The sequence below is a fragment of the Heptranchias perlo genome, unplaced genomic scaffold (assembly GCF_035084215.1).
Source record: "Heptranchias perlo isolate sHepPer1 unplaced genomic scaffold, sHepPer1.hap1 HAP1_SCAFFOLD_60, whole genome shotgun sequence".
Classification (NCBI taxonomy): Eukaryota; Metazoa; Chordata; class Chondrichthyes; order Hexanchiformes; family Hexanchidae; genus Heptranchias; species Heptranchias perlo.
The window spans coordinates 5,334,612-5,361,894 of NW_027139623.1; the positions used below are offsets into that span (position 1 = coordinate 5,334,612).

Genomic DNA, 27,283 nt, shown 5'->3' on the forward strand with positions numbered 1-27,283 from the left:
ACAAGTGTAGTGGAAATCTGCTCAGGCTGATTGAAGTGGACCCTGTGATATAATACAATTTTCTGTCCTGTCAGACTTGGACATCTTGTAGATCCATCTTTTGAAAAGGTGAAGGAACTCAGGATTCCACACACTTCATCATAAGTCCTCAAACTAGAAAGAGTGCAGAAAAGATTTACGAGGATGCTACCGGGACTTGATGGTTTGACTTATAGGGAGAGGTTGGATAGACTGAGACTGTTTTCCCTGGAGAGTAGGAGGTTTAGGGGTGATCTTACAGAAGTCTATAAAATAATGAGGGGCATAGATAAGGTAGATAGTCAAAATCTATTCCCAAAGGTAGGGGAGTCTATAACGAGGGCGCATAGATTTAAGGTGAGAGGGGAGAGATACAAAAGGGTCCAGAGGGGCAATTTTTTCACTCAAAGGGTGGTGAGTGTCTGGAACGAGCTGCCAGAGGCAGTAGTAGAGGCGGGTACAAATTCGTCTTTTAAAAAGCATTTGGACAGTTACATGGGTAAGATGGGTATAGAGGGATATGGGCCAAGTGCAGGCATCTGGGACTAGCTTAGTGGTATAAACTGGGCGACATGGACATGTTGGGCCGAAGGGCCTGTTTCCATGTTGTAAACTTCTATGATTCTTATCATCAAGATATGAAGGACTAGAAACACTTTGTTTGAAAGAAAGCTGATTCATTTCACACTTGTACAGAATACTAAACTCCAGCCCAGGTAAAGGGATTATTAACATCAAAAACAACCCCCAACTGTCAGAATGAACACGGTTCAGTCCTGGATGTGATTAACAGCAGCAATAACAGCAGAATCCAACTCCTGGAATCACATGTGAACTCGCTGGTGACTCAGCAGGTGGGATGATTGAGTGAAACTCTTCCCACACACGGAGCAGGTGAACGGCCTCTCCCCAGTGTGGACCCGTTGGTGTGTCAGCAGATCACTTTTACTTTTAAAGCTCTTCTCACAGACAGAACATTTAAAAAGTCTCTTATCAGTGTGAACAAGTTGATGTTCAATGAGGTGGGATGACTGAGTGAATCCGCTCCCACACACGGAGCAGGTGAACGGCCTCTCCCCAGTGTGAGTGCGTTGGTGTGTCAGCAGATCACTTTTTCTTTTAAAGCTCTTCTCACAGACAGAACATTTAAAAAGTCTCTTATCAGTGTGAACAAGTTGATGTTCAATGAGGTGGGATGACTGAGTGAATCCCTTCCCACAAACGGAGCAGGTGAACGGCCTCTCCCCAGTGTGTCTGCGTCGATGAGTTTCCAGCCGGGATGAGTAACTGAATCCCCTCCCACAGTCCCCACATTTCCCCAGTTTCTCCATGTTGCGGGTGTCCTCATGTCTCTCCACGTTGGAGATCAGTGGAAGTCTCGTCTGCACAGAGAACACGTGTCTCGTTTCTCCCCACTGTGAATGGTATGATGTTTCTTCAGGCTGTGTAACTGGTGAAAGCTTTTCCCACAGTCAGTGCACTGGAACACTCTCAATCGGGTGTGTGTGTCTCGCTGCTATTCCAATTACAGTGATGTTTGAAATCTTTTCCCACAGATAGAACAGATCAACATTTGTCCGACATTTTAAGGCCGATAATCTTCAGGTGCTGGTGAATGGAGTCAGATCTTGACGTGATGTTTGGTTTGAGTTTCTCGTCTGCAAATCCGCCCCTTCTAATACCCTGTAAAAGGAGATAACAAAAGTCCTCACTGTGAATACAGGATAGAAATTCAGAACAGGCAATTCTAGTTTCAATAGAACATTCTTCCCGCTCATTCCCCCAAACTGTAAATCCCCGTCCCACACACTCACCCTCCTCCCTCTGCTGAAACCCAAACCCATCGCACCACCTCCAACATTTTTCCTTCTATTTAAGTTTTCTCTCTCTCCTGAAGATCCCGACTGTGACTGGGTTCAGTTCTACACTCAGTGGTTCCCCTCCCTCTCCTCCCCTGAAGGTGCTGACTCTGACTGGGTTCAGTTCTACACTCACTGGTTCCCCTCCCTCTCCTCCCCTGAAGTTGCTGACTCTGGTTGGATTCAGTTCTACACTCACTGATTCCCCTCTCCTCTCCTGAATATGCTGACTCTGGCTGTGTGTATATGCTCTGCCCCTCATTTCCACACAATGTCCCTCCCTATAGCTGCCTGTATGCCGTCCATCTGTGATATCTCCCAATTTTGGCGACAGACTCTCCCTGACCAGTCACCATTTCTCCTTCATTTAAAGATTTTCCTTGACCTATCACAATTTCTCCTTCATTTTCAGACACTCCCTGATCAAACACAATTTCTCCTACATTTATAGACGCTCCCTGACACTTCAGCATTTCTCCTTCATTTGCAAACTCTCCCTGACCCGTCAGCATGTCCCTTCATTAATAGACACTCCCTGACCCATCACTTTTTGTCCTTCAGATATCGACACGACCTGACCTGTCAACAATTCTCCTGCATTTACAGACACTCCCTGACCAATCACCGTTCCTCCTTCATTTACCGACTCTCCCTGACAGTCACCATTTCGCCATCATTTACAGACACTCCCGGACCAATCACCGTTCCTCCTTCATTTACAGACACCCCCTGACCAATCACCATTCCTCCTTCATTTACAGACACCCCCTGACCAATCACCATTTCGCCTTCATTTGCAGACACCCCCTGACCAATCACCATTTCTCCTTCATTTACAGACAACCCCTGACCAATCACCATTCCTCCTTCATTTACAGACACCCCCTGACCAATCACCATTCCTGCTTCATTTACAGACACTCCCGGACCAATCACCATTCCTGCTTCATTTACAGACACTCCAGGACCAATCACCATTCCTCCTTCATTTACAGACACCCCCTGACCAGTCACCATTTCGCCTTCATTTACAAGCACTCCCGGACCAATCACCATTCCTTCTTCATTTACAGACACCCCCTGACCAATCACCATTCCTCCTTCATTTACAGACACCCCCTGACCAGTCACCATTTCTCCTTCATTTACAGACACCCCCTGACCAGTCACCATTTCTCCTTCATTTACAGACACCCCCTGACCAGTCACCATTTCGCCTTCATTTACAGACACTCCCGGACCAATCACCATTCCTCCTTCATTTACATACTCTCCCTGACCAGTCACCATTTCGCCTTCATTTACAGACACTCCCTGACCAATCACCATTCCTCCTTCATTTACAGACTCTCCCTGACCAGTCACCATTTCGCCTTCATTTACAGACACTCCCTGACCAATCACCATTCCTCCTTCATTTACAGACTCTCCCTGACCAGTCACCATTTCGCCTTCATTTACAGACACTCCCTGACCAATCACCATTCCTCCTTCATTTACAGACTCTCCCTGACCAGTCACCATTTCGCCTTCATTTACAGACACTCCCTGACCAATCACCATTCCTCCTTCATTTACAGACACCCCCTGACCAGTCACCATTTCGCCTTCATTTTCAGACATTCTCTGATCAAACACAATTTCTCCTACATTTATAGACGCTCTCTGACCCTTCAGCATTTCTCCTTCATTTACAAACTCTCCCTGACCCGTCAGCATTTCCCTTCATTAATAGACGCTCCCTGACCCATCACTGTTTCTCCTTCAGATATGGACACGACCTGACCTGTCAACAATTCTCCTTCATTTACAGACACTCCCGGACCAGTCAACATTCCTCCTCCATTTACAGACACCCCCTGACCAGTCACGATTTCTCCATCATTTGCAGACTCTGCCTCCTGTCACCATTTCTCCCTCCTTTATGGACACTCCGTAACCCGTCACCATTTCGCCTTCATTTTTAGACACTCCCTGACCTGTCACCATGTCTTCTCCCATTTATAATATTCCCTTACCAGAAACCATTTCACCTTCATTCATGGACAATCCCTGACCTGTCACCATTTCTCTTTCATTTATAGATATTCCCTGACCCTTCACCGTTTTTCCTTCATGTATAGACACTCCCTTTCCAGACACCATGTTTCCTTCATTTGCAGACACTCACGAACCAAACAATTTTACCTGGCACTTTACATGATTGTGGGGTTTATTCTGTATCTGTCAGTCTCTGATACTGTACAAAAGTTTGGTGTTTATTCTGTATTTTTCAGTCTCTGGTACTGTGTATGAGTGTGGGGTTTATTCTGTGCCTGTCTGTCTCTGGTACTGTGTGTGAGTGTGGGGTTTATTCTGTGCCTGTATTTCTCTGGTACTGTGTGTGAGTGTTGGATTCATTCTGTATCTGTCTGTCTCTGGTACTGTGTGTGAGTGTGGGGTTTATTCTGTATCTGTCAGTCTCTGGTACTGTGTGTGAGTGTAGGTTTTATTCTGTATCTGTCTGTCTCTGGTACTGTGTGTGAGTGCAGCTTTCATTCTGTATCTGTCTGTCTCTGGTACTGTGTGTGAGTGTGGGGTTTATTCTGTATTTATCAGTCTCTGGTACTGTATATGAGTGTGGGGTTTATTCTGTCTATGTCTGTCTCTGGTACTGTGTGTCAGTGTGGGATTTATTCTGCATCCATCTATCTCCGATACTATCGATGTGTTTGTTGTTTATTTTGTATTTATCTGTCTCTGGTACAGTATATGAGGTTGGTCTTTATTCTGTATCTGTCAGTCTCTGGTACTGTGTGTGAGTATAAGATTCATTCTGTATAAGTCAGTCTCTGATACTGTACATGAGTGTGAGGTTTATTCTGTATCTGTCAGTCTCTGGAACTGTGTGTCAGTGTGGGGTTTATTCTGTAATTGTGTGTCTCTGATACTGTAGATGTGTTTGGGGTTTATTCTGTATCTGTCTGTCTCCGATACTGTGAATCCCAAATTCACACATTCCGTATCTGTCAGTCTCTGGTACTGTATATGAGTGTGGGGTTTATTCTGTATCTGTCAGTCTCTGGTGCTGCATATGAGTGGGGGGTATATACTGTATCTGTTTGTCTCTGGTGCTGCATATGAGTGTGGGGTTTATTCTCTATCTGTCAGTCTCTGGTGCTGCATATGAGTGGGGGTTATATACTGTATCTGTCAGTCTCTGGTGCTGTGTGTGAGTGTGGGGTTTATTCTCCATCTGTCAGTCTCTGGTGCTGCATATGAGTGTGGGGTTTATTCTGTATCTGTCAGTCTCTGGTACTGTGTGTGAGTGTGGGATTCATTCTGTGCCTATCAGTCTCTGGTGCTGTGTGTGAGTGTGGGGTTTATTCTGTTTCTGTCAGTCTCAGATACTGTACATGAGTGTGGGGTTTATTCTGCATCTGTCAGTCTCTGGTACTGTGAGAGTGTGGGATTCATTCTGTGCCTGTCAGTCTGTGGTACTGTACCTGTGTGGGGTTTATTCTGTGTCTGTCAGTCTCACTGTACATGAGTTTGGAGTTTTTCAGTATCTGTCTGTCTCTGATACTGGAAATGAGTGTGTTTTTTGTTCTGTGTCTCTCTGTCTCTGGTACTGTTTGAATGTGGGGTCTATTCAGTATATGTCAGTCTCTGGTACTGTGTATGAATTTGGGATTCATTCTGTATCTGTCTGTCTCTGTCAGTCTCTGGTGCTGTATGTGAATGTGGGGTTTATTCAGTATATGTCAGTCTCTGGTACCTTGTGTGAATTTGAGATTCATTCTGTATCTGTCAGTCTCTGGTACTGTATGTGAATTTGGGATTCATTCTGTATCTGTCTGTCTCTGGTACTGCAAATGAGTATGGGGTTTATTCTTTATTTGTCTGTTTCTGGTACTGTATATGAATGAGGGTTATTCTGTATCTGTCAGTCTCTGGTACTGTGTGTGATTGTGGGATTCATTCTGTGCCTGTCAGTCTGTGGTACTATACGTGTGTGGGGTTTATTCTGTATCGGTCTGTAACGGGTACTGTATGCGAATGTCAGGTTTATTCTGCTTCTGTCTGTCTCTGGTGCTGTATATAAGTGTGGGGTTTATTCTTTACCTGTCTGTATCTGGTACTGTACATGAGTATGGGGTTTATTCTGTATCTGTCTGTCTCTGGTACTGTATGTGAGTGTGGGATTCATTCTGTTTCTGTCTGTCTCTGGTGCTGCATGCAAATGTGGGGTTCATTCTGTATCTGTCAGTCTCTGATACTGTATATGAGTTTAGGATACATTCTGTATCTGTCAGTCTCAGCTAATTTATCTCAGTCTGGGTTTCATTCTATAATTCAGTCTATGAGACAATGTGCAAGTCTGGATTCATTCTGTATTCTTATTTCAGTTTATATTATTGTATATGAAACTATATCTTTAATACTTTAAAGGCTATGCAGTTTTTTATCAAGTGTTTAATTTGTAAATATTGATATACTTTTGGATTTTCTTTAATCAAACAATGTGTGTGAGTTTTGGAGTAGTATTACATCTTCATCTCTGAACTCTGTTGTGAATGATAATGTACCTTTCAATCTGTCCATGGTGAAATTATTTAACTGGTATATAATGTGTAGCTCAGTCTATAATAATGGAATTAATTCTGTATCTCAGTCTGACACTGTGAGATTTTTGGACTGCAATGTAATATATAGCTCAGCCTGCACTAATAGAATTGATAATGTATCTATCAGTCTGTTACTGTATGAGATTTTTGGACTGGTGTGTAACATGTGGCTCAGTACATGCGAATGGAATTGATGTTGTATCTTTGAGTCTGATAAGGTCTGACAGTGTTGGACTGCTATATAATGTTTGGCTCAGTCTGCACTAATGAAATTGATACATTATCTTTCAATCTGACACTAAGATTTTTGGACTGGCATGTTATGTGTAACTCAGTCTGCAGTGATTTGACTTCGTGATTCATTCTGATTCTGTCAGCCTGTGGTGCTTTGTGTGAGTGTGGGATTCATTCTATATATGTCAGTCCCTTGTACTGTATCTGAATGAGGTTCATTCTATTCCTGTCAGTGTCTGGTGCTGTATGTGAGTGAGACATTCATTCCATTTCCATCAATCTCTGATACTGTATATGAGTGATATATATACTGTATCTGTCAGTCTGTGCTGCAGTGTGTGAGTGTGGGATTCGTTCTGTATCTGTCAGTCAGTGGTACATTGTGTGAGTGAGGGATTCATTCTGTATGTCAGTCTCTGGCACTGGATCTGAGTATGAGATTCATTCTTTATCTGTATCTAATTTGTATCTCAGTTTACAGCATGGCGTTCAAACCTGTATCTTTAATACATAAATGTATAACTAATTTTTCCCAGTGTTTAAGTGGTAGATAATTATATTCTTTAAAATGTGATGCTGTAGGTTATAATCAGAGAATCACTGCACTTTTTGGCTACGATTAAATCTGCATCAATGTGAACACAATTGTGATTTAGTGTATCTTCCAAACTGATATGGTGACATTTTTGAACTTATATACAATGTGCAGCTCAGTCTGCATCAATGGAATACTGTATATTTCAGTCTGAATATGTATTGGTCTTTTGTATTGGTGTTTAATATGTAGCTCAGTCTGCACTAATGGAATTGGTACTGTATCGTTCAATCTGACACTGAGATTTGTGGACTGGTCCCTAATTTGTAACTCAGCCTGCACTAATGTAGGTGACTGAGAGATTCATTTTGTATCTCTCAGTCCGTGATACTGTGTGGGATTCATTGTGTATCTTGTCAGTAGTGTGTTTGAGTTTGCGATTCATTCAATATATGCAGTCTCTGATGCTGTGTGAGTGTGGGATTCATACTTTATCTGCCAGTTTCTGGTACATTATGAGAGTGGGGGATTCATTCTCTGTCAACTGTGGTACCATACATGAGTGCGAGATTTATTCTGTATCTGTCTGTAATTATTTTCTCACATTACATTACGGTGTTCAATACTGTAGCTTTAATATCTTCATGTTTAAATAGTTTTTCTCATTTTATTGATAAATATGGATAAACTTTAGGATTTCGTGCTGGAGGTTTTTAATCAGATAATTTGTGTGCTTTTTGGACTACTATTAAATCAATTTTTTTGTGTACTATTGTGAATGATAACATATATTACAAACTGATATAGTGATTTTTGAATTGGTGTATAATGTGTAGCTCAGTCTGTTCTATTGTAATCGATACTGTGTCTTTCAGTCTAATATTGAGAGAGATTTTTGGACTGGTATGTAATGTGTATCTCAGTGTGCACTAATAGAATTGATACTGTATCTTTACATCTCATACTATGAGTGTATTATAAACTGGTTTCTAATTTGTTTCTCAGGTTACACTGTCACAGCATTTCTCAGTCTGATACTCCACATGAGTTTTGGACTTGTCTGCAATTTGTATCTCATGACACACTATTCGAATGGATACTGCATGTATTACACTCACATGTGTGAGTTGTGGGGTGGTATTCAATTGGAATCTCAGGGTACATTATTGGGATTCATTCTGTGCCTTTCAATCGGGTACCATGTGTGATTTCTATCTGGTATTTAATGTTGCCCTATTGTTAGATTGACACAGTGCCTTTCAATCTGAGAGTGTGATTTTGACTGGGATTTTTGTATTTCCCTGTCAGTGGGACTGAGTTTGGGAGAAATGGAACAGTATCGACTTCACCTGCTCTGTTGGATTGAAAATGTGTCTCTGGAATTTAAGATCAGTGTGGGACTGACTACTTCTGCTGTCTGAGACTGTGGAACTGATGACCTGTCTGTGTCTCTGTGCTCTGTGAGTGATAATGTACTTACTGTGTGTGAGAAGGAGCTGGCTGCACTGTTTCCAGTGCCTCGGGTGGAGGAAACATCACATTTATTCTGGATCCTTCAAGGATTTGCCTGTCGAAAGAAAATTATCTCTTGTTACTCAGGAACAGGTGAGGTAGAAAATACAAAAGTGATCAGTTTAATATCTCTGTTAATGATCATTTTGAATATCCACAAATGAAAACCAGTGATAGAAACAGTGTCAATGTCTGACTCCACTGCAGCACTGCACCACTCAGCTTCTGCACACCAGGTGTGCTGGACGATTTTAAAACAATTTAGTGACATCCAGACACAACCCAACCCCTGCACTGATCAGTGAATGGGACTACCCGCTGGGGCAGGGACCTTTCTACAGGTCAGGTTTCTCAACTCCTCTCCCATGGGACTAACCGTTCACCCGAAACCAAACAACCGCTGTTGAAAATGTGTCCTTCACACTTCTCACCTGATGCCTGCAATAGATACTGCTTGTATAACTCCCCACATCCTGACTGTTCACTGTCCAGTAACAGGGTGAGACTGGAACTAAACCAGGAACATTCACGACTGATTTGAGGAGAGAAAGCAGCAATGATTTTAAATAGCAGGTTCTTCCCATTCTGTCTCCCTTACCCTGGACACACCCTGTGCACACACAGCCCGAGAATGACCTCTCCCTTCCCCCGCTCACTCCATGTTCCGGGACCAGTTCCTGATCCACTCCGCCTCTTACAAACAGCCCCCGGACTCCCCCTGACCTTCCCCCGGACTCAATGCCGATCTCTGAGCCCATCTGCGGACACGGTCCCGAAGCGATGAGCTGCTGTAACGAGGCTGCTCTTTGCTCCCTTCCCCCGGGGGCCGTGATCTCTCCATTCCCGGCTGTTTTAAACCATCTTCTTCCGCTCACTGAGGGAATGGCGCCCACAGGCCGAGCTGGGGGAGGGGAGCGCGCATGCGCTCTTCTGCTCACCAACACCCAGCGCTGGGGGCGGGGCTGAGTCACGCATGCGCAGATATCTGGTTTAATTCCCAATACAAAAATCGATGGAAACTTTCCCCAATTGGAATTTTTCAGAGTCTGAGCAAAGGAAGTGGGTCTGGGGGAAAGGTCAGAGGGAATGGGGTCCACAGGCAGTGCAGGAACAGGCACCAGAATGGGAAACAGATGGAATTCCACCAGTGCCTAACGCTGGAATCCAGACTGACTTTCCAATCTCTAACTATTAAACTAGATGTTTCCATCCCTGCTGTTTCTCTCGGTATCTTTTGATGGAAAAGAGTCTTTCAGAGATAAAGTGGGCGGCTGTGAAATGAGCCAATTGGTTCTGTTCATTCTTGGTCCCGTTACTGATAAAGAAACTTGTGACTCCGTATCTGGAGGCCGGATTCCTCCAACCAATCCTGGAGAATTGTAAACAATTTTACAACACCAAGTTATAGTGCAGCAATTTTATTTTAAATTCACAAGCTTTCGGAGGCTTCCTCCTTCGTCAGGTGAACGATGTGAAAATGAAATCCTCGAAATGAGAGGATTTCATCCTCGAGAAACATGGGAGGAAAGTGGGAGTCGGTGTATTTGCTGGGACCGTGTCGGATTAATATCTGACGGCTACAGTCCCAGTTTATTTCAATCGGAGTGAAACTCTCGGTCACTGAGAGAAATACAGAAGGGCCCTGAGCTGCAAAATTGCAGATGGTACAACATGCAAGAGAGGGTTAAATGCGTGACACTGTCCCTGAGAGTGGGATTAATAATGTGTCTGTCTCAGAAATAATATCAGTGAGAGATGAGACTGCATCTTCTGTCACTCCAGCTTGGAATGGCAATTGGAATGGAGAATTTTCCAATTTGTTGCTGGGTGAAAACGGGACATTGCAGGTCAGTTTCTCTCTCTCTTTTGTACAACATATGAAGGTGGAATACTGCTGCTGAGCGTGATACAGAGACACTGATGGGAAGCGTATGGCTGATACTCTGCCTGTCTGTATCTCTCTGGCGCTGTACACGAAGGTGGGATACTGTTTGCTGAGTGTGAAACGGACACACTGAGAGGAAGTGTGAGAATGATACTTTGTCTGTGTGCCTGTCTCTGTCTTTCTCTTTATCTGTCCGTCTGTATTTCTCTATTTCTAGCGCTGTACATGAAAGCGGGATAGTGTTATTGAACGTAATATGAACACCCTGTTGGAAGGTAAAGACTGATTCTGTGTCTGTGAACAGACCTCCGGTGCTGTTGGTGAGACGGTCACTGTCCCTTCTATTCTGTATGAGCCGGTCTGACGGTGCATTTATCAGTCTCCAGTCGAGTAAGGAAAGGTGGAGAGAAACAGCCTGTAACTGTCTGACACTGGACTGCCGATGAATGTTGAATTTATTCAGTAACTGGCCGTCTCTGGGTGTTTAGAATGGGACGGATGGGACACCAGTTACTATTGTCTGTCAGTCAGTTTTGGAGGAGGGAGAGAAAGACAGAGAGACTGGAGGAGCCCAGAGCGGATTATTTGTATTATCGCCTCAACCAAACATATTTCTGTGTGCAGACAATGTAATAATGTAAAACCAGATATGGATAATCACAACCACAGCTGTGATTGACTCCTGTCCCTGAAACTGGGGACCAGACACTGTGAGGAGCGCCGGCCTCAGAGTGTTTAACAGTTACTGAGCTGGGAAACTACAACTAACCCCCGAGAATCTGCAGCACAGGCCGAGCGGGGAGGAAAGCCTGTCCCGGGAATTGTCAATCTGGCGAACAGTTTGTCCTGTGAATGTGAAGATGTGAACATTGTGTCAGAGAGAGTGTGTTAAAGGGGCGGGCGGGTTAGATTAATGTCACTGTGTTTGTGTGGCCGGTCTCATCGCCGGATTTCCAAGTCTATTTTGAGTAAAATTTTGAAAAAATCCCTGTCAAAGGATCGCCCTCCTCCCCTGCCGAGCTCCGAAGTGGAAATTTAAGGTAAAGTTTCAGATCAATTCAAGATTTCAGCCGAAAAACGGAGATCATGTCAGCGATCGGGTGAGAGAGCGCGATCAGTGCAGCAATGAAACGGGTTTAAATCGAAACTGGTGCTTTTAATTCTGGTGAAAGTTTATCGACAGCAAACATACCGGTGTTAGAGATAGGAAGGGGCTAGTCTGGGACTCTGGAGTGCCCGATTTGAATTGGAATCTGGGAGTTTAAGAGGAGAGAGAAACACAGAGAGGCTGGAGGGGCCGGGAGCTGACAGCAGGATGTCTCCGCCCCGTCCGCTCTGTGCCTTTAAGTTGCTCTGTGCCGCCGCCTCTCGTTTCATTTCTGACCCAGCTCTGACTGTCAGAGAGATTTTCGACAGATTCCCGGACATGACAGACACTGCAGCCGCCAAAACCGCACCTCCTGCCGCCGCCGCTCCACCCAAGGTTCCCAAGAAGAAGAAGGCGGTTCCCAGACCCAAGACCACCGGTCCCCCGTTGGGAGAACAGATCCTCAAGATTGTGGGGGATTGCAAGGATCGCAAGGGGATATCCCTGGCCGCGATAAAGAAGGTTCTGGCTACCAAAGGCCTGGATGTGGAGAAGCTCCGGTCCCAGATCAAATTAAGTATCAAGAGAAATGTGGAAAAAGGCTCCCTGGTGCAGATCAAGGGCACGGGCGCCTCGGGCTCCTTCAGAGTCGCTAAGAAGGAAACCCAGGCAAAAGTGGTAAAGAAGGTGAAGAAACAAGTGACCAAGAAATCTCCCGAAAAGAAACCAGCGGCCAAAAAAACAGCCCTCAAGAAATTAACGGCCAAGAAACCAGCGGTCAAGAAATCGACCACGAAAAAGGCGGCGAAATCACCAATTAAGAAGAAAGCGGCGGCTCAGAAGCCCAAGACCCCCAAGACAGTGAAGGCGAAGGCGAAGAAGGTGGAAAAACCGAGGGCCAAGCCCAAGCCGAAGTTAGCAAAGCCGAAGAAAGCAGCGGGCAAAAAGAAGTAAAAAAATCAAGTGCAACTTGTGACCATCTGAACCCAACGGCTCTTCTCAGAGCCACCCACGTCTCTCAGAAAAGAGCTGATCCCGGAATCAGATGATTCCTGTCCCGGGGCCTGGCTCAGATTTCAGATAGAAATCATTTCAAATAAACCCAGAGTCCCGGTGACTCGCTGACATTCGCTATTCCCGCCACACCCCCACTGTCTGAAATAATGTGGAGATGCCGGTGATGGACTGGGGTTGACAATTGTAAACAATTTTACAACACCAAGTTATAGTCCAGCAATTTTATTTTAAATTCACAAGCTTTCGGAGGCTACCTCCTTCCTTGGGTTCACCTGAGGAAGGAGGTAGCCTCCGAAAGCTTGTGAATTTAAAATAAAATTGATGGACTATAACTTGGTGTTGTAAAATTGTTTACAATTGTCTGAAATAAAATAGAGAGAATGGGATGTCCGAGCCGGGCCTCACTGGAACTGGCGTGTGTTCGGCTCCAGTCCCAGTTCATTTATTCTCACAGATTCAGGGCGAGAGTCGGTGACAGGGTAAAACTGGCGGAGATCCGCCGCTATCACAATTCAAACCCCAACACATGAGATTCTCCAAATCAGCTGGAATAAAGTGTTTGTAAACTGCTGAACTCGTCTGGGAGGGGATGTGTGGGGAGATCGAATCGGGTCTGGGACTGAAATGGAAGGAGGCGGGTTGACTTGTTACAGAAGGGATTGTATTTAGGCAGGAATATTGCTGACTGTTCATTGTAACGGGGTTTATTTAAAAGCTCCGGGTTTCTGTGAATCCTTGAATAATAAGCCCGAGTCTGTCAGGGTTTGTGCGGAGCGCTGTGTTTCGGTTCTATTATCGATAAACGGTTTGAAATTGGCGGGTGGAGAAAGCTGGAGGTGGAGCTGGAAGATCAGAGGCCGCTCTCCGCTCTGTCCGTCACTCTGACTCTCTCCTCCCCTCCCTGTTTAATATCTGATGTGGAGATGCCGGTGATGGACTGGGGTTGACAATTGAAACATTTGCCTGAGGAAGGAGGAAGTCTCCGAAAGATTGTGAATTTAAAATAAAATTGCTGGACTATAACTTGGTGTTGTAAAATTGTTTACAATTGTTTAATATCTCACTCTGTCTCCTCCCCTCTCTGTTTAATATCTCACTCTGTCTCCTCCCCTCCCTGTCTCACCCTATTTCTTTCTCAGTCAGGTCGGTGCAGGCTGCATAAAAACGGAACCAGCATAAGTTTGCCATTCATTCAGCAGTGATTTGAGTGAAGAATCATCATGTCTGGCAGAGGTAAAGGAGGCAAAGGACTGGGTAAAGGCGGAGCAAAGCGGCACCGTAAAGTGCTTCGTGACAACATCCAGGGGATCACCAAACCAGCCATCCGCCGCCTGGCTCGCCGTGGCGGTGTCAAGCGGATCTCGGGTCTGATCTACGAGGAAACCCGCGGGGTGCTGAAGGTTTTCCTGGAGAATGTGATCAGGGACGCGGTCACCTACACTGAACACGCGATGTGGTGTCCGCTCTGAAACGGCAGGGCCGCACTCTCTATGGATTCGGCGGCTGAACAACTCGACCCTTTCAAACCGAACACAATACAAAGGCTCTTCTAAGAGCCGCCCACCGCCTCACAGAGAGAGCACTGACCTGGGAACGGGGAGAGGAACGATCTAGGGGTGAGGAAGCAGTTTCCGATATTTAATTAGTATGGGGAGATTCCCCAACACTCGGTACAGGGAGATCAGAAACAACGGCCGGGGTTCTCGGCCATCCCGAGAGAAGGAGCGGAATTCCCGGTTTCACGATCGAAATGAACAGGCGGGGATACAGAGTCTTTCCCCAGACATTACTTTCTCCGCTCAGAGTAAAATCCCTCCTCACTCCCTCTCCCGCTGTGTCCTCTCTGCTCGGTCTTTATTTCCTGCCCTCATTCAATTATCAGTTCGATGTGAAGTTTCTGTTTGAGGAGCGGTTCACCGGGCCGGAACTGGCGGGATTTTTGAAATTGAAGCTGGACTTTGTCCCGTTCCGGAAAGCAATGACCGGGGCTTTATTCCCGCCCGTTTACAGACAGATCAGAGAATGAACCGGAATTTGAAACAGCCTGAGATTTGAGCTGACGAGTCGGAAATAATTGAGATTATAAAGAGAGAGATTCTTAAATTGCTGGAGGGAAATGAGATTTTCTTGAAACTGTTACTTGATGCTCTGAAATTGGCGGGCTTTTTGAAATTGATGATTAATTTCAGCTCAGCCAATTGGGGCCCAATATCTCCCGCCGTTTCGGTCTGACTGACTGAGCTCGGTTCAATTATCGTCCAGGGGCGATCCCTCCCTGACTTGGTGTGGGACTGAAGCCAATCAGAGGCCAGGGGCGGATCCCCTTAGACCCTTTATAAGGCGGCCCCAGAGCGCACTCCGTATTAACAGTCTCTGTGTCTCAGGTTGTGTTGAGATCTGTTCAGAAAATGGCCAGGACCAAGCAGACAGCGCGTAAATCGACCGGCGGCAAAGCTCCTCGCAAATAGTTGGCGACCAAAGCGGCGAGGAAGAGCGCTCCAGCCACGGGCGGAGTGAAGAAGCCTCATCGCTACAGACCCGGCACTGTGGCTCTGAGGGAGATCCGCCGCTACCAGAAATCCACCGAGCTGCTGATCCGCAAACTGCCCTTCCAGCGCCTGGTGCGAGAGATCGCTCAGGACTTCAAGACAGACCTGCGCTTCCAGAGCTCGGCCGTCATGGCCCTGCAGGAGGCCAGCGAGGCTTACCTGGTGGGGCTGTTTGAGGACACCAACCTGTGCGCCATCCACGCCAAGCGAGTCACCATCATGCCCAAAGACATCCAGCTGGCCCGCCGCATCCGCGGGGAGCGCGCCTAAACCCGACCCGGCTTCAGCACCAAGTGCAACAAAGGCTCTTTTCAGAGCCACCAAATCGGCGATGGAAAGAGCTGTGATCTCCTTTGTTGAAATGGCAGAGCCGTGAGAAATTTGCTTAAATGGGAAATGTATAAAGTGGAGGGAACTGATGTCAGACTGACAGGGACAGAATAAATACCTCACTCACATCCAAACACAAATTTCACTCACATTCTTAATTCAGCAATCGCTGATACAATAAACAGCACATTAGTCAGCATCTGTTGTACAAATCTGGTAAAATAACAGACTGAGCCTGTGTTATCCGACGACGGAACTGTAATAAAAAGCGACCCTGGTATTTCTCTATCCCACCCGCCCAGTTAACAATTCTGACGGTTCCGGTATTTTGTCTCATTCACCAGACAAACTGCAAATTTCAATCTATTGGAGGTTGGCGACATCTGCGGTCCGGAAGCGAGTCCTGCAACAGACCGATATGGATCATTTATATTTTAGAAATTATTGTTCGTTTCCAGAATCGGAATCAAGTCCTTATGAAATTAATTCCTGATCCTACAGACAGTAACCAGCCCTTTCATAGATACCTTGGGTGGCTCTGAAAAGAGCCTTTGGGTTATCAGATTAAATCTTGGCCGCTTTATTTGCTCTTGGAGCTCACAGTGCTGGTTTTCTTCGGCAGCAGCACGGCCTGGATATTAGGCAGCACCCCGCCCTGAGCGATGGTCACCCGTCCCAGCAGCTTGTTGAGCTCCTCGTCGTTGCGGATGGCCAGCTGCAGGTGTCTGGGGATGATGCGGGTCTTCTTGTTGTCCCGGGCCGCGTTGCCGGCCAGCTCGAGGATTTCAGCCGTCAGATACTCGAGCACAGCAGCCAGATAGAACGGGGCTCCGGCACCCACACGTTCAGCGTAGTTCCCCTTTCGCAGGAGCCTGTGAACACGGCCCACAGGGAACTGCAGTCCGGCCCGGGATGATCGAGACTTGGCCTTGGCCCGAGCTTTACCGCCGGTTTTTCCTCTTCCAGACATTTCCACAATCTCACAAACACTTTCATAAAGAATGAAGAAATCCTCCCGCACTCGCCCTTCTTATACCTTCTGGAGGAGTACAGTGGGGGCAATTGTGATTGGTCCATCTGTCCTCAATCTCATTGGTTCAACGGATAGCCCTTTCAGAGAGCTGTTTTATTCACCAATCAACAGCCGGCAATGAGAAAAGGCGGAAAATACCGAACTGAACCGTTTTTTTGAAATTTGAAAAGCCCGCCAATATATTTGTAACACAAGAAGCGGATTTAGGAAAAAAAACTCGCCTGAAGACAAAGATTTAAAAATCTCTCCCCTTTTACTCTGTTGTTCCACATTTCCCGTCACAACTTCCAGAATCTTTTACAATCCGGTTAAAATCCGGCTTCATTCACCGTTCGCTTTCAATCGGGCTCCAATAAAGTCCCATTTTGTAACGGGGCAGATTCCAGCTCAATCTTTGTAAAAGTAACAAACCACAGATTGTGGATTGATCCCTGTTCACAGGAGCTGCAGCGCGATCGAAACCGGAGCCGAGACTCCTGGTGTAAGAAGTCGAACAGTGACAGAGCCTTTAGACTATTCTGTACTCGGTGTGAAGTCCCTTTCAGGGCTGCTGTTTTAAAAAGGATTGCGGTTCTGAAAGTGATATTTCCGAATAATGAACAAACAAACGGGAAAAGGAGAAAGAAATGACTGAAGTCTAATCCACCGCCTTAAAACGGCTCTGAAGGGGCAGATATGGTGGAATGGGCAGAATATGAACGGGAATGAGAGGATCAGGGACACGTTTTTGGTTATTGGGACGAAATAAAAAAGCGACACACAGATTATACCGGGCAGTGATTATGAGAATCTTCCAGATTTCAAGAGAGATTACAAAAGCACAAGAGTTATAGACAGTTAGTATCAAACTATCTACAGTAAAATGATTCCATACAGAGGTGTCGGTACAGCGTCTTCAGAGAGACTGTGGGTGGCTCTTAAAAGAGCCTTTGTGTTTATTTTTTTTTAGTACATTGTGGAGTTTTACTTGGAGCTGGTGTACTTGGTCACCGCCTTTGTCCCTTCCGACACGGCGTGCTTGGCCAGTTCCCCGGGCAGCAGCAGGCGCACGGCGGTCTGGATCTCCCGGGAGCTGATGGTGTGCCGTTTATTATAATGGGCCAGGCGGGAAGCCTCACCCGCGATGCGCTCGAAAATATCGTTCACAAAGGAGTTCATGATGCTCATGGCCTTGGAGGAGATGCCGGTGTCGGGGTGAACCTGCTTCATCACTTTGTAGACGTAGATGGAGTAACTCTCCTTCCTCGACTTTCTCCGCTTCTTGCCGCCCTTGGCTGGTGCTTTATTCAAGGTTTTCTTGGCGCCCTTCTTGGGAGCTGCTTTCTTGTCCTCAGGCATTTTCAAACTCAACTTCAGACCCAGAAATGACCCAAATCCGCTCCGAGCTCGGATTAAATAGGCAGCCCCACAGCCCTATGGTAATGAGGGATGGGGGAAGGCAATGATTGTGATTGGGTCATTGGGAGTGATGCAACGTCACATTTTTTTTCACTCTCTTATTGGTTTCTTCAGATATCCAATCAGATTTAGTATTTGCCACCAATCACAAACACGCTCACACTGCACATTGTCCGGTTTCAGCAATTTGTTCCGAACTGTTGCAGTTCTGCTTCCGGCCAGTAGATGTCCCCAAACCCCGGGTCATTGAAGTTTACAGATGAGAGAGGGACAGAAGATAAACTCATTCTTCACATTATATTGCACGAGTGGGATTTAGAAAAACTGGGAATGGGAAATATTTTGTTAGAAAAAACATGAGTTGTAATGCTGTATTAAATGCTTGTAATTAATTTAGGGGGTATTTTCTATACTGAGGAAGAATTCAACAAAATACAACAAGACTTTCAGAAGCTTGCTGAAAGGCGGTGTAAATGTCCATTGAATTTCCATATAGAAAGGTGTGCGGTGGTGCATTTTGCTCGGGGGAATAAGGAGGCCACATCCTGCTTGGAAAATAAGAGTCTGAATGGGGTGGAAGAGCAAAGGGATTTAGGGGTACAGATTGACAAATCATTAAAAGTAGCAACACAGGTTGATAAGGCCACAGAAAGCAAACACAGAAGTTTATTTCGAGAGGAATAGAATTGAAAAGCAGATAAGTTATGTTGAACTGTAATTTAAACTGTCAAACCTTCTGTCAAACTGTTAAACCTTCCCTTTCTGAAATCCGTGCTGACTATTCTTTATTATATTTTCGGTTTGTAGATGTTTTTCTATTGCGTCATTGAGTAAAAGATTCCATGATCACTCCAACCACCGACCTTTAGTTAACTGGTCTATAGTTCCCTGGAATTGTTCTATCTCCTGTTTTAAAATATAAGAATCACATTAACTGTCATCCAGTCCTTTGGCACTATTCCTTTTGTGATGATTTTTTCTATATATGTAACAGTGCCTCTGCAATCTCTTCCTTTGCTTCATTTAATATGCACGGATGCAATCCATCTGAACGAGGAGTTTAACGACCCTTTCTAACTCAATATCTTTATATCTTTATTGATCTCTTCCTCTCATACCACATTCACCCTGTTAATCACTCGGGTAAATACTGAGGCAAAGTAATAATTCAATATTTCTGCCATTTCTCTGATGTTACCTGTGAGTTGATCTTGTGCATCCCTTAGTGGCACTCAAGATATTCTGATTTTCCTTTTGTTATTTATGTTTCAGTGGAATAATTTACTTTTTCTTTTTATATTCCTTGATAATTTTATTTCGTAGTTCCTCTTTGCTTCCCGAATTGTTTTTTTGACTTCTTCCTAACCTCTTCCTATTCTCTTTTGTCATCTTCTTATTTAATATCGATCAATGAGAAATTCCACCAGCTATTTGTGTCTGTTCAGTGGCTGATGTTTGGAAACTATTTATTGTCTGTGTTTAAAGTGCTAGAAAACCAAATTCCAAACTCCAGAGAAACACTCTATTTTTCCCTCCTTGTGAACTAAGGTGCTACAGTGGTGAGCAGAGCTGCCTTCGAAACAGTTAATTCTAACAGTTTTGAATCCCAGCACGATTAAATCACTAACACCAAGACTGGAACCGATCTGATGCTGTTCAGAGGGATAGTTTTTCCAAAACCGAAACAGGTCTAATTTGTATTAACAATATTTTTAAAATTCATTTATTTCCCCCATAATGTTGAATTTAACTCTGTTCTTTTGTATTATTATTTCCCCTGATCTGTACGGTGGATACGGGACACAATTGCTCGGATTCAGTGAAATTAATTGATTTTTTGAAGTTTTTCCCTCTGCTGATTCCCGTTCCTTATTTAAATTATGTCGGATTAACCTTTCTGATCTATAGAAGGGTCATAGTCCTGAACCGTTAACCCGAGCTTCCCTTCTCCACAGATGCTGCCGGACCTGCTGAGTCTTTCCAGCATTTTCGGTATAATATTTTGCATAATTTATCCTTTTCACCTTTGACGTTCGCCATTGAAACTTCCAGATTTGCGCTCAGTTTTTATTCGTGTTTCAGTTCGGTTTATTTGAATTAATATAAATCGTGTCCTGAGAAATCAGACAGAAATATTGCGCAATGTAGAGTGAAATTTAATTCACAACTTTGGAATGAGCAAAACAAAAACTTTATTATGAATCAATTGGCTTAATTTTTCACTGAAAAAATACGAGAGTAGAAGATACAGAGAGAAACTATTTCCTCACATTGCACATTTTCCTGTTTCTGTCACAACGACAGATAATGTGAATTTGTTCCACTCTGTTACAGTTCTCCCTTACGGCCAGTAGATGTCAGACTGTGTGTGAGTGTGGGATTCATTCTGCATCTATCAGTCTCTGGTGCTGTATGTGAGTGTGGGATTCATTCTGTATCTGTCAGTCCCTGGTATTGTATGTGAGTGTGGGATTCATTCTGAATCTGTCAGTCTCTGGTGCTGTATGTGAGTGTGGAATTTATTCTGTAACTCAGTCTCTGAGACAAAATGCAAGTCTGGATTCGTTCTATATTCTTATGTCAGGTTAGAGTCGATTGCTTGAAACAGTGTCTTTAATTCATTAATGTATGCACAGTCTTTTGTCGAGCATTAATTTGTAATTATGGATACACTTTGGGATTTTGTTTTAATCAAACAATGTGTGTGAGTTTTGGTGTAGGATTACATCTTAATCTCTGTGAAGATTATTGTGAATGATAATGTACGTTTCAATCTGTTACTGTGAAATTATTGGACTGGTATTTATTGTGCAGCTCAGTCTGCCCTGATGGAATTGATATTGTATCTTTCAGCATGACACTGAATGTGATTTATGGACTGGTGTAGCTCAGTCTGCACTAATGGAATTGATACTGTATCCTTCAGTCTGATTCTATGTAATATATTTAGACAAGTGTGTAAGGTGCAGCTCAGTCTGCGCTAATGGAATTGATATTGTATCTTTCAGTCTGATTCTGTGTAATATATTTAGACTAGTGTGTACGGTGTAGCTCAGTCGGCTATAATGGAATTGATACTGTATCTTTTAGTCTGATTCTGTGTAATATATTTAGACTAGTGTGTACCGTGTAGCTCAGTCAGCTATAATGGAATTGATACTGTATCTTTCAGTCTGATTCTGTGTAATATATTTAGACTAGTGTGTACGGTGTAGCTCAGTCAGCTATAATGGAATTGATACTGTATCTTTCAGTCTGATTCTGTGTAATATATTTAGACTAGTGTGTACCGTGTAGCTCAGTCAGCTATAATGGAATTGATACTGTATCTTTCAGTCTGATTCTGTATAATATATTTAGACTAGTGTGTACGGTGTAGCTCAGTCAGCTGTAATGGATTTGATACTGTATCTTTCAGTCTGTTACAGTATGAGGTTTTTGAACTGGTATGTAATGTGTAGCTCAGTCTGTACAAGTCAAATTGATACTGTGGCTCAATCAGCTATAATAAGAATGATACTGTATCTTTCAGTCCGACACCGTATGCGGTTTTTGAACTGGTATGTAATGTGTAGCTCAGACAGCATTAATGGAATTGATACTGTATCTTTCAGGCTGAGACTGAACGTGATTTTTGGATGGTATATAATGTGTAGCTCAGTCTGCACTAATGGAAATGATACTGTATCTTTCAGCATGGCCATGAAAGTGATTTTTGGACTGGTAGGTAATGCGTAGCTCAGTCTGCAGTAAAGGAATTGTTACTGTATCTTTCAGTCTAATCCTATATGCGAATTTTGGACTGTATATAATGTGTGGCTCAGTCTGCACTAATGGAATTGATACTGTATCTTTCAGTCTGATGCTGCGGAATATACTTAGACTGATGTGTAATGTGCAGCTCAATCCGCACTAATGAAATTGATACTGTATCTTTCAGCATGACCCTGAATGTGATTTCTGGACTGGTATTTAATGTGTAGCTCAGTCTGCACGAATGGAATTGATACTGTATGTTTCAGTTTCATACTGTGTGAGATTTATGGACTGGTATGTAATGTGTAGGTCAGTCTATACTAATCAAATCGATACTATATCTTTCAGTCTTATACTGTATGAGAATTTTGGACTGGTATCTAATGTATACCTCAATCTGCAGTAACGGAATTTAAACTGTACATTTCATTCTGACACTATGAGGTTTTTGTACATATATGTGAGTCAAATATGGGTAACATCTGAACTGGTATCTAATTTGTATCTCAGGGTACACTATTGGCATGAAGACTGCATCTTTAAACTCATAATGTGTGTGAGTTGTGGGCTGGTATTTAATTTGATTCTCGGGGTACACTATTGTGATTCATTCTGTACCTATCAATCAGTACCATGTGTCAGTTCTATCTGGTAGTTAATTTGTCGAGATTGACACAGTGCCTTTCAATCTGATACTGGGTGTGATTTTGGACTGGGAATTATTTATCTGCCGGTCAGCGGTAATGAGTCATTGTGAAATGGAAATTCCGTCTGTCTCTCCTGCTCTGTTTGACTGTTCGATTGGGATCAGTATGGGATTGACTATTTCTGCGGTGTGAGACTGTGGAACTGATGACCTGTCTGTGTCTCTGTGCTCTGTGAGTGATAATGTACATACTGTGTGTGAGAAGGAGCTGGCTGCACTGTTCCTTGTGCCTCGGGTGCAGGAAAGATCACACTGATTCTGGGTCCTTCAAGTATTTGCCTGCAGAAAGAGAAAGTATGTCTTGTAACTCAAGAACAGGTGAGGAGCAATGTAAATCGTGTCCTGAGAAATCAGAGAGAAATACTGCGCAATGTACAGTGAAATATAATGGAGTAAATTCACAACTATCAAATGAATGAAACAAAAACTTGATTATGAATCAATTGTCTTCATGTTTCACCGTCAAAATGTGCAAAAATAGGAGAGTAAAAGTTACAAACAGAAACTTTCCTCACATTGCACATTGTCCTGTTTCTGGAACCACGACAGATAATGTGAATTTGTTCCACTCTTTTACAGTTCTAGCTTACGTCCAGTAGAGGTCAGTCTCTGGTAATGTATATGAGAGTGGGGTTTATTCTGTATCTTTCCCTGGTACTGTATATGAGAGTGGGGTTTATTCTGTATCTGGCTGTCTGTCTCTCTATGGTACTGTTTTTGAGAGTGAGATTATTCTGTATCTATCTCTGGTACTGTATATGAGAGTGGGGTTTATTCTGTATCTGTCTATCTCTGGTACTGTATATGAGAGTGGGGTTTATTCTGTATCTGTCTGTCTCTGGTACTGCATATGAGAGTGGAGTATATTCTGTATCTGTCTATCTCTGGTACTGTATATGAGAGTGGGGTTTATTCTGTATCTGTCTATCTCTGGTACTATATATAAGAGTGGGGTTTATTCTGAATCTGTCAATCTCTGGTACTGTATATGAGAGTGGGGTTTATTCTGTATCTGTCTGTCTGTCTCTGGTACTGTATATGAGAGTGGGGTTTATTCTGTATCTGTCTATCTCTGGTACTGTATATGAGAGTGGGGTTTATTCTGTATCTGTCTATCTCTGGTACTGCATATGAGAGTGGAGTATATTCTGTATCTGACAGTCTCTGGTGCTTTATGTCAGTGTGAGATTAATTCCATCACTGTCATTCTCTGGTGCTGTGTGTGAGTGTGGAATTAACTATGTACCTGTCAGTCTCTGGTACTGTCTGTGAGTGTGCGATTCATTCTGTATCTGCCATTCTCTGCTGCTTTATCTCGGTGTGGGATTCATTATGTAATTCAGTCTCTGAGACAATGTGCAAGTCTAAATTCATTCCATATTCTTATTTCAGTTCAGAGTATCGTATTTGAAACTGTATCTTTAACACTCCAAATTATATACAGTTCTTTGTTGAGTATTGAATTTGTTAATATGGATACACTTTTCGATTTTCTTTAATTAAACAATGTGTGTGAGTTTTGGAGTAGTATTACATCTTAATCTCTGAACTCTATTGTGAATGATAATGTACCTTTCAATCTGTTCACATTGAAATTGCTGGACTGGTATGTAATGTGTAGTTCAGTCTGCAATAATGGGATTAATTCTGTGTCGGAGTCTAACACTGCGAGAGATTGTTGGACTGGTGAGTGACATATAGCTCAGTCTATGCTAATGGAATTCATATTGTATCTTTGAATCTGATATGGTATGACATTGTTGGACAGCTATATAATCTGTGGTCCTGTCTGCATGAACGGAATCGATACTGTATCTTTCAGCCCAATATTGTATGAGATTGTTGGGCTGTTATATAATTTTAGCTCAGGTGGTGCGAATAGAATTTAAACTATACCTTCCAGTCTGATCATTTATATGATTTGTGGACTGGGATGTAATGTGTAGCTCAGTCTGTACCAATGGTATTGCTACTGTTTATTTCAGTACAACATGAGTATTACCAATATATCGAATATGTAGCTCAGTCTGCACCAATGGAATTGACACTGTATCTTTCAATCTGACACTATGAAATGTATGGACTGGTATGTAATGCGCAACTCAGTCTGCAGTAATGTGATTGTGAGATTCATTCTGCATCTGTCAGTCTCTGGTACTGTTTGTGAGTGTGAGATTCATTCTGTATCTGTCAGTCCCTGATACTGTGCGTGAGTGAGATTCATTCTGTTCCTGGTACTGTATGTGTAGGATTCATTCTATATCTGTCAGTCTCTGGTACTGACTGTCAGCTTGGTGTATATTCTGCATCTGTCAGTCTCAGGGGTACTATATATAAGTGATGGATTCATTCTGTATCTGCCAGTCTCTGGTGCTATTTGTGAATGTGGGATTCATTCTGTATCTGTCAGTCTCTGGTGCTGTATGTGAATGTGAGATTCATTCTGTATCTGACATTCTCTGCTACTTTATCTCATTGTGGGATTCATTCTGTAATTCAGTCTCTGAGATAATGTGCAAGTCTGAATTCATTCTGTATTCTTATTTCAGTTTATAGTATCGTATTTGAAACTGTATCTTTAATACTTTAAATTATATATAGTTCTCCGTTGATTATTTAATTTGTAAATATGGATTACTTTTTGATTTTCTTTAATCAAACAATGTGTGTGATTTTTGGAGTCGTATTACATCTTAATCTCTGAACTCTATTGTGAATGATAATGGACCTTTCAATCTGTTCATGGTGAAATTATTGGACTGGTATGTAATGTGTAGATCAGTCTGCAATAATGGGATTAATTCTGTATCTGAGTCTAACACTGTATGAGATTTTTGGACTGGTATGTAATATGTAGCTCATCCTGAACTAAAGGAATTGATACTGTATCTATCAGTCTGATACTGTATGAGATTTTTTGACTGAAATGCAATGCGTAGCTCAGTCTTCAATAATGGAAGTGATACTGAATCTTTCAATCTGATACTCTGAGATTTTAGGACTGGTAAGTAACATGGAGCTCAGTCTGTGCTAATGCAATTGATGTTGTATCTTTGAGTCTGATAGGATATGAGATTCTAGGACTGCTATATAATGTGTGGCTCAGTCTGCACTGATGAAATTGATACTGTATTTTTCAGTCTAATATTGTATGGGATTTTCAGGCTTGTATGTATTGTACAGCTCAGGCAGTGCTCATAGAATAGACACTGTATCTTCCTGTCTGATCATTTATGAGGTTTTTGGACTGGTATATAATGTGTAGCTCAGTCTGAACCAATAGTATTGATGCTGTTTATTTCATATAATACTGAGTATTTACCAATATATCTAATATGTAGCTCAGTCTGCTCTAATGGAATTTATACTGTATCTTTCAATCTGGCACCAGGAGATCTTTGGACTGGTCTGTAAAGTGTAACTCAGTCTGCAGTAATGTGACTGTGACATTCATTCTGTATCTGTCAGTTTCTGCTACTGTATGTGAGTGAAATTCATTCTGTTCCTGGTACTCTATGTGAGTGTGGGAATCATTCTGTATCTGTCAGTCTCTGGTATTGTGTGTGGGTGAGACATTCATTCTGTATCTATCAATTTCTGATGCTGTATGTGAGTGATATCAATTCTGTATCTGTCAGTCTGTGCTACAGTGTGTGAATGTGGGATTCATTTTGAATCTGTCAGTCTCTGGTACATTGTATGAGTTTGGGATTTATTCCATATATCAGTCTCTGGCACTCTATCGGAGTGTGAGATTCATTCTTTATCTGTATCTAATTTGTATCTCCATTTACAGTATGGCATTCAAAACTGTATCTTTAATACCTTAATGCATGAATATTTTTTCCCAGTCTTCAATTGGTAGATAATGATATATTTTAAAATGTAATGCTGTCAGATATATTCAGATAATGTGGGCACTTTTTGGACTTCTATTAAATCTGTATCGATGGGAACACAATTGTGAATTAGTGTATCCTCCAAACTGATATGGTGACATTTTTGAACTTGTATATAATGTGGAGCTCAGTCTGCATGAATAGAATACTGTATATTTCAGTCTGAATCTGTGTCAGTTTTTTTGTAATGGTTTCGAATGTGTAGCTCAGTCTGCACTAATGGAATTGATACTGTATCTTTCAATCTGACACTGTGAGATTTTTGGACTGGTATGTAATGTGTAACTAAGCCTGCATTGATGGAATTGATACGGTATCTTTCAGTCTGTGACTGTGAGATTTTTGCATTGGTAAGTAATTTGTAACTCAGCCTGCACTAATATAGGTGACTGTGAGATTCACTTTGCATCTCTCAGCATCTGGTACTGCATGTGAGTGTGGGATTCATGCTGTATCTGTCACTCTCTGGTACTCTATTTGACTGTGGGATTCATTCTGTATATACATTCTCTGGTACTGTGTGTGGGTTTTGAATTATTTCCATATATGCAGTTTCTCATAATGTATGTTCGTATGGGATTCATTCTGTATGTGTCAGTCTCTGGTGCTGTGTGTGAGTGTGGGATTCATTCTGTATCTGCAGTTCTCAGGTACTGTGTGTGAGTGTGGGATTCATTCGGTATCTGTCAGTCTCTGGTACTGTTAGTGAATATGCGATTCATACTTTACCTTTCAGTCTCTCGTGCTTTATGAGAGTGTGGGATGAACTCGGTATCAGTCAGTCCTTGGTAATGTAGGCCTGTGTGCGATTCATTCTGTTTCTGTCATCTCTGGTACCATACTTGAGTGTGGGATTCA

General features: G+C 43.0%; 1 protein-coding gene, 1 long non-coding RNA gene and 1 pseudogene across 2 annotated transcripts in view; 2 read left to right on the plus strand and 1 right to left on the minus strand.

Annotated features, from left to right (window-relative positions):
• LOC137316696 (zinc finger protein 850-like) overlaps nucleotides 1–27,283 on the plus strand; it is a 155,533-nt gene that overhangs the window by 36,400 nt on the left and 91,850 nt on the right. The window lies entirely within an intron of this gene.
• Nucleotides 675–9,665, minus strand: LOC137316817 (uncharacterized). Its single transcript, XR_010961610.1, has 3 exons — nucleotides 9,489–9,665; nucleotides 8,734–8,820; nucleotides 675–1,701 (listed from the first exon to the last, which is right to left on the minus strand). It is a non-coding gene; the product is annotated as an uncharacterized lncRNA (long non-coding RNA).
• LOC137316804 (histone H3-like) lies at nucleotides 15,163–15,578 on the plus strand (annotated as a pseudogene).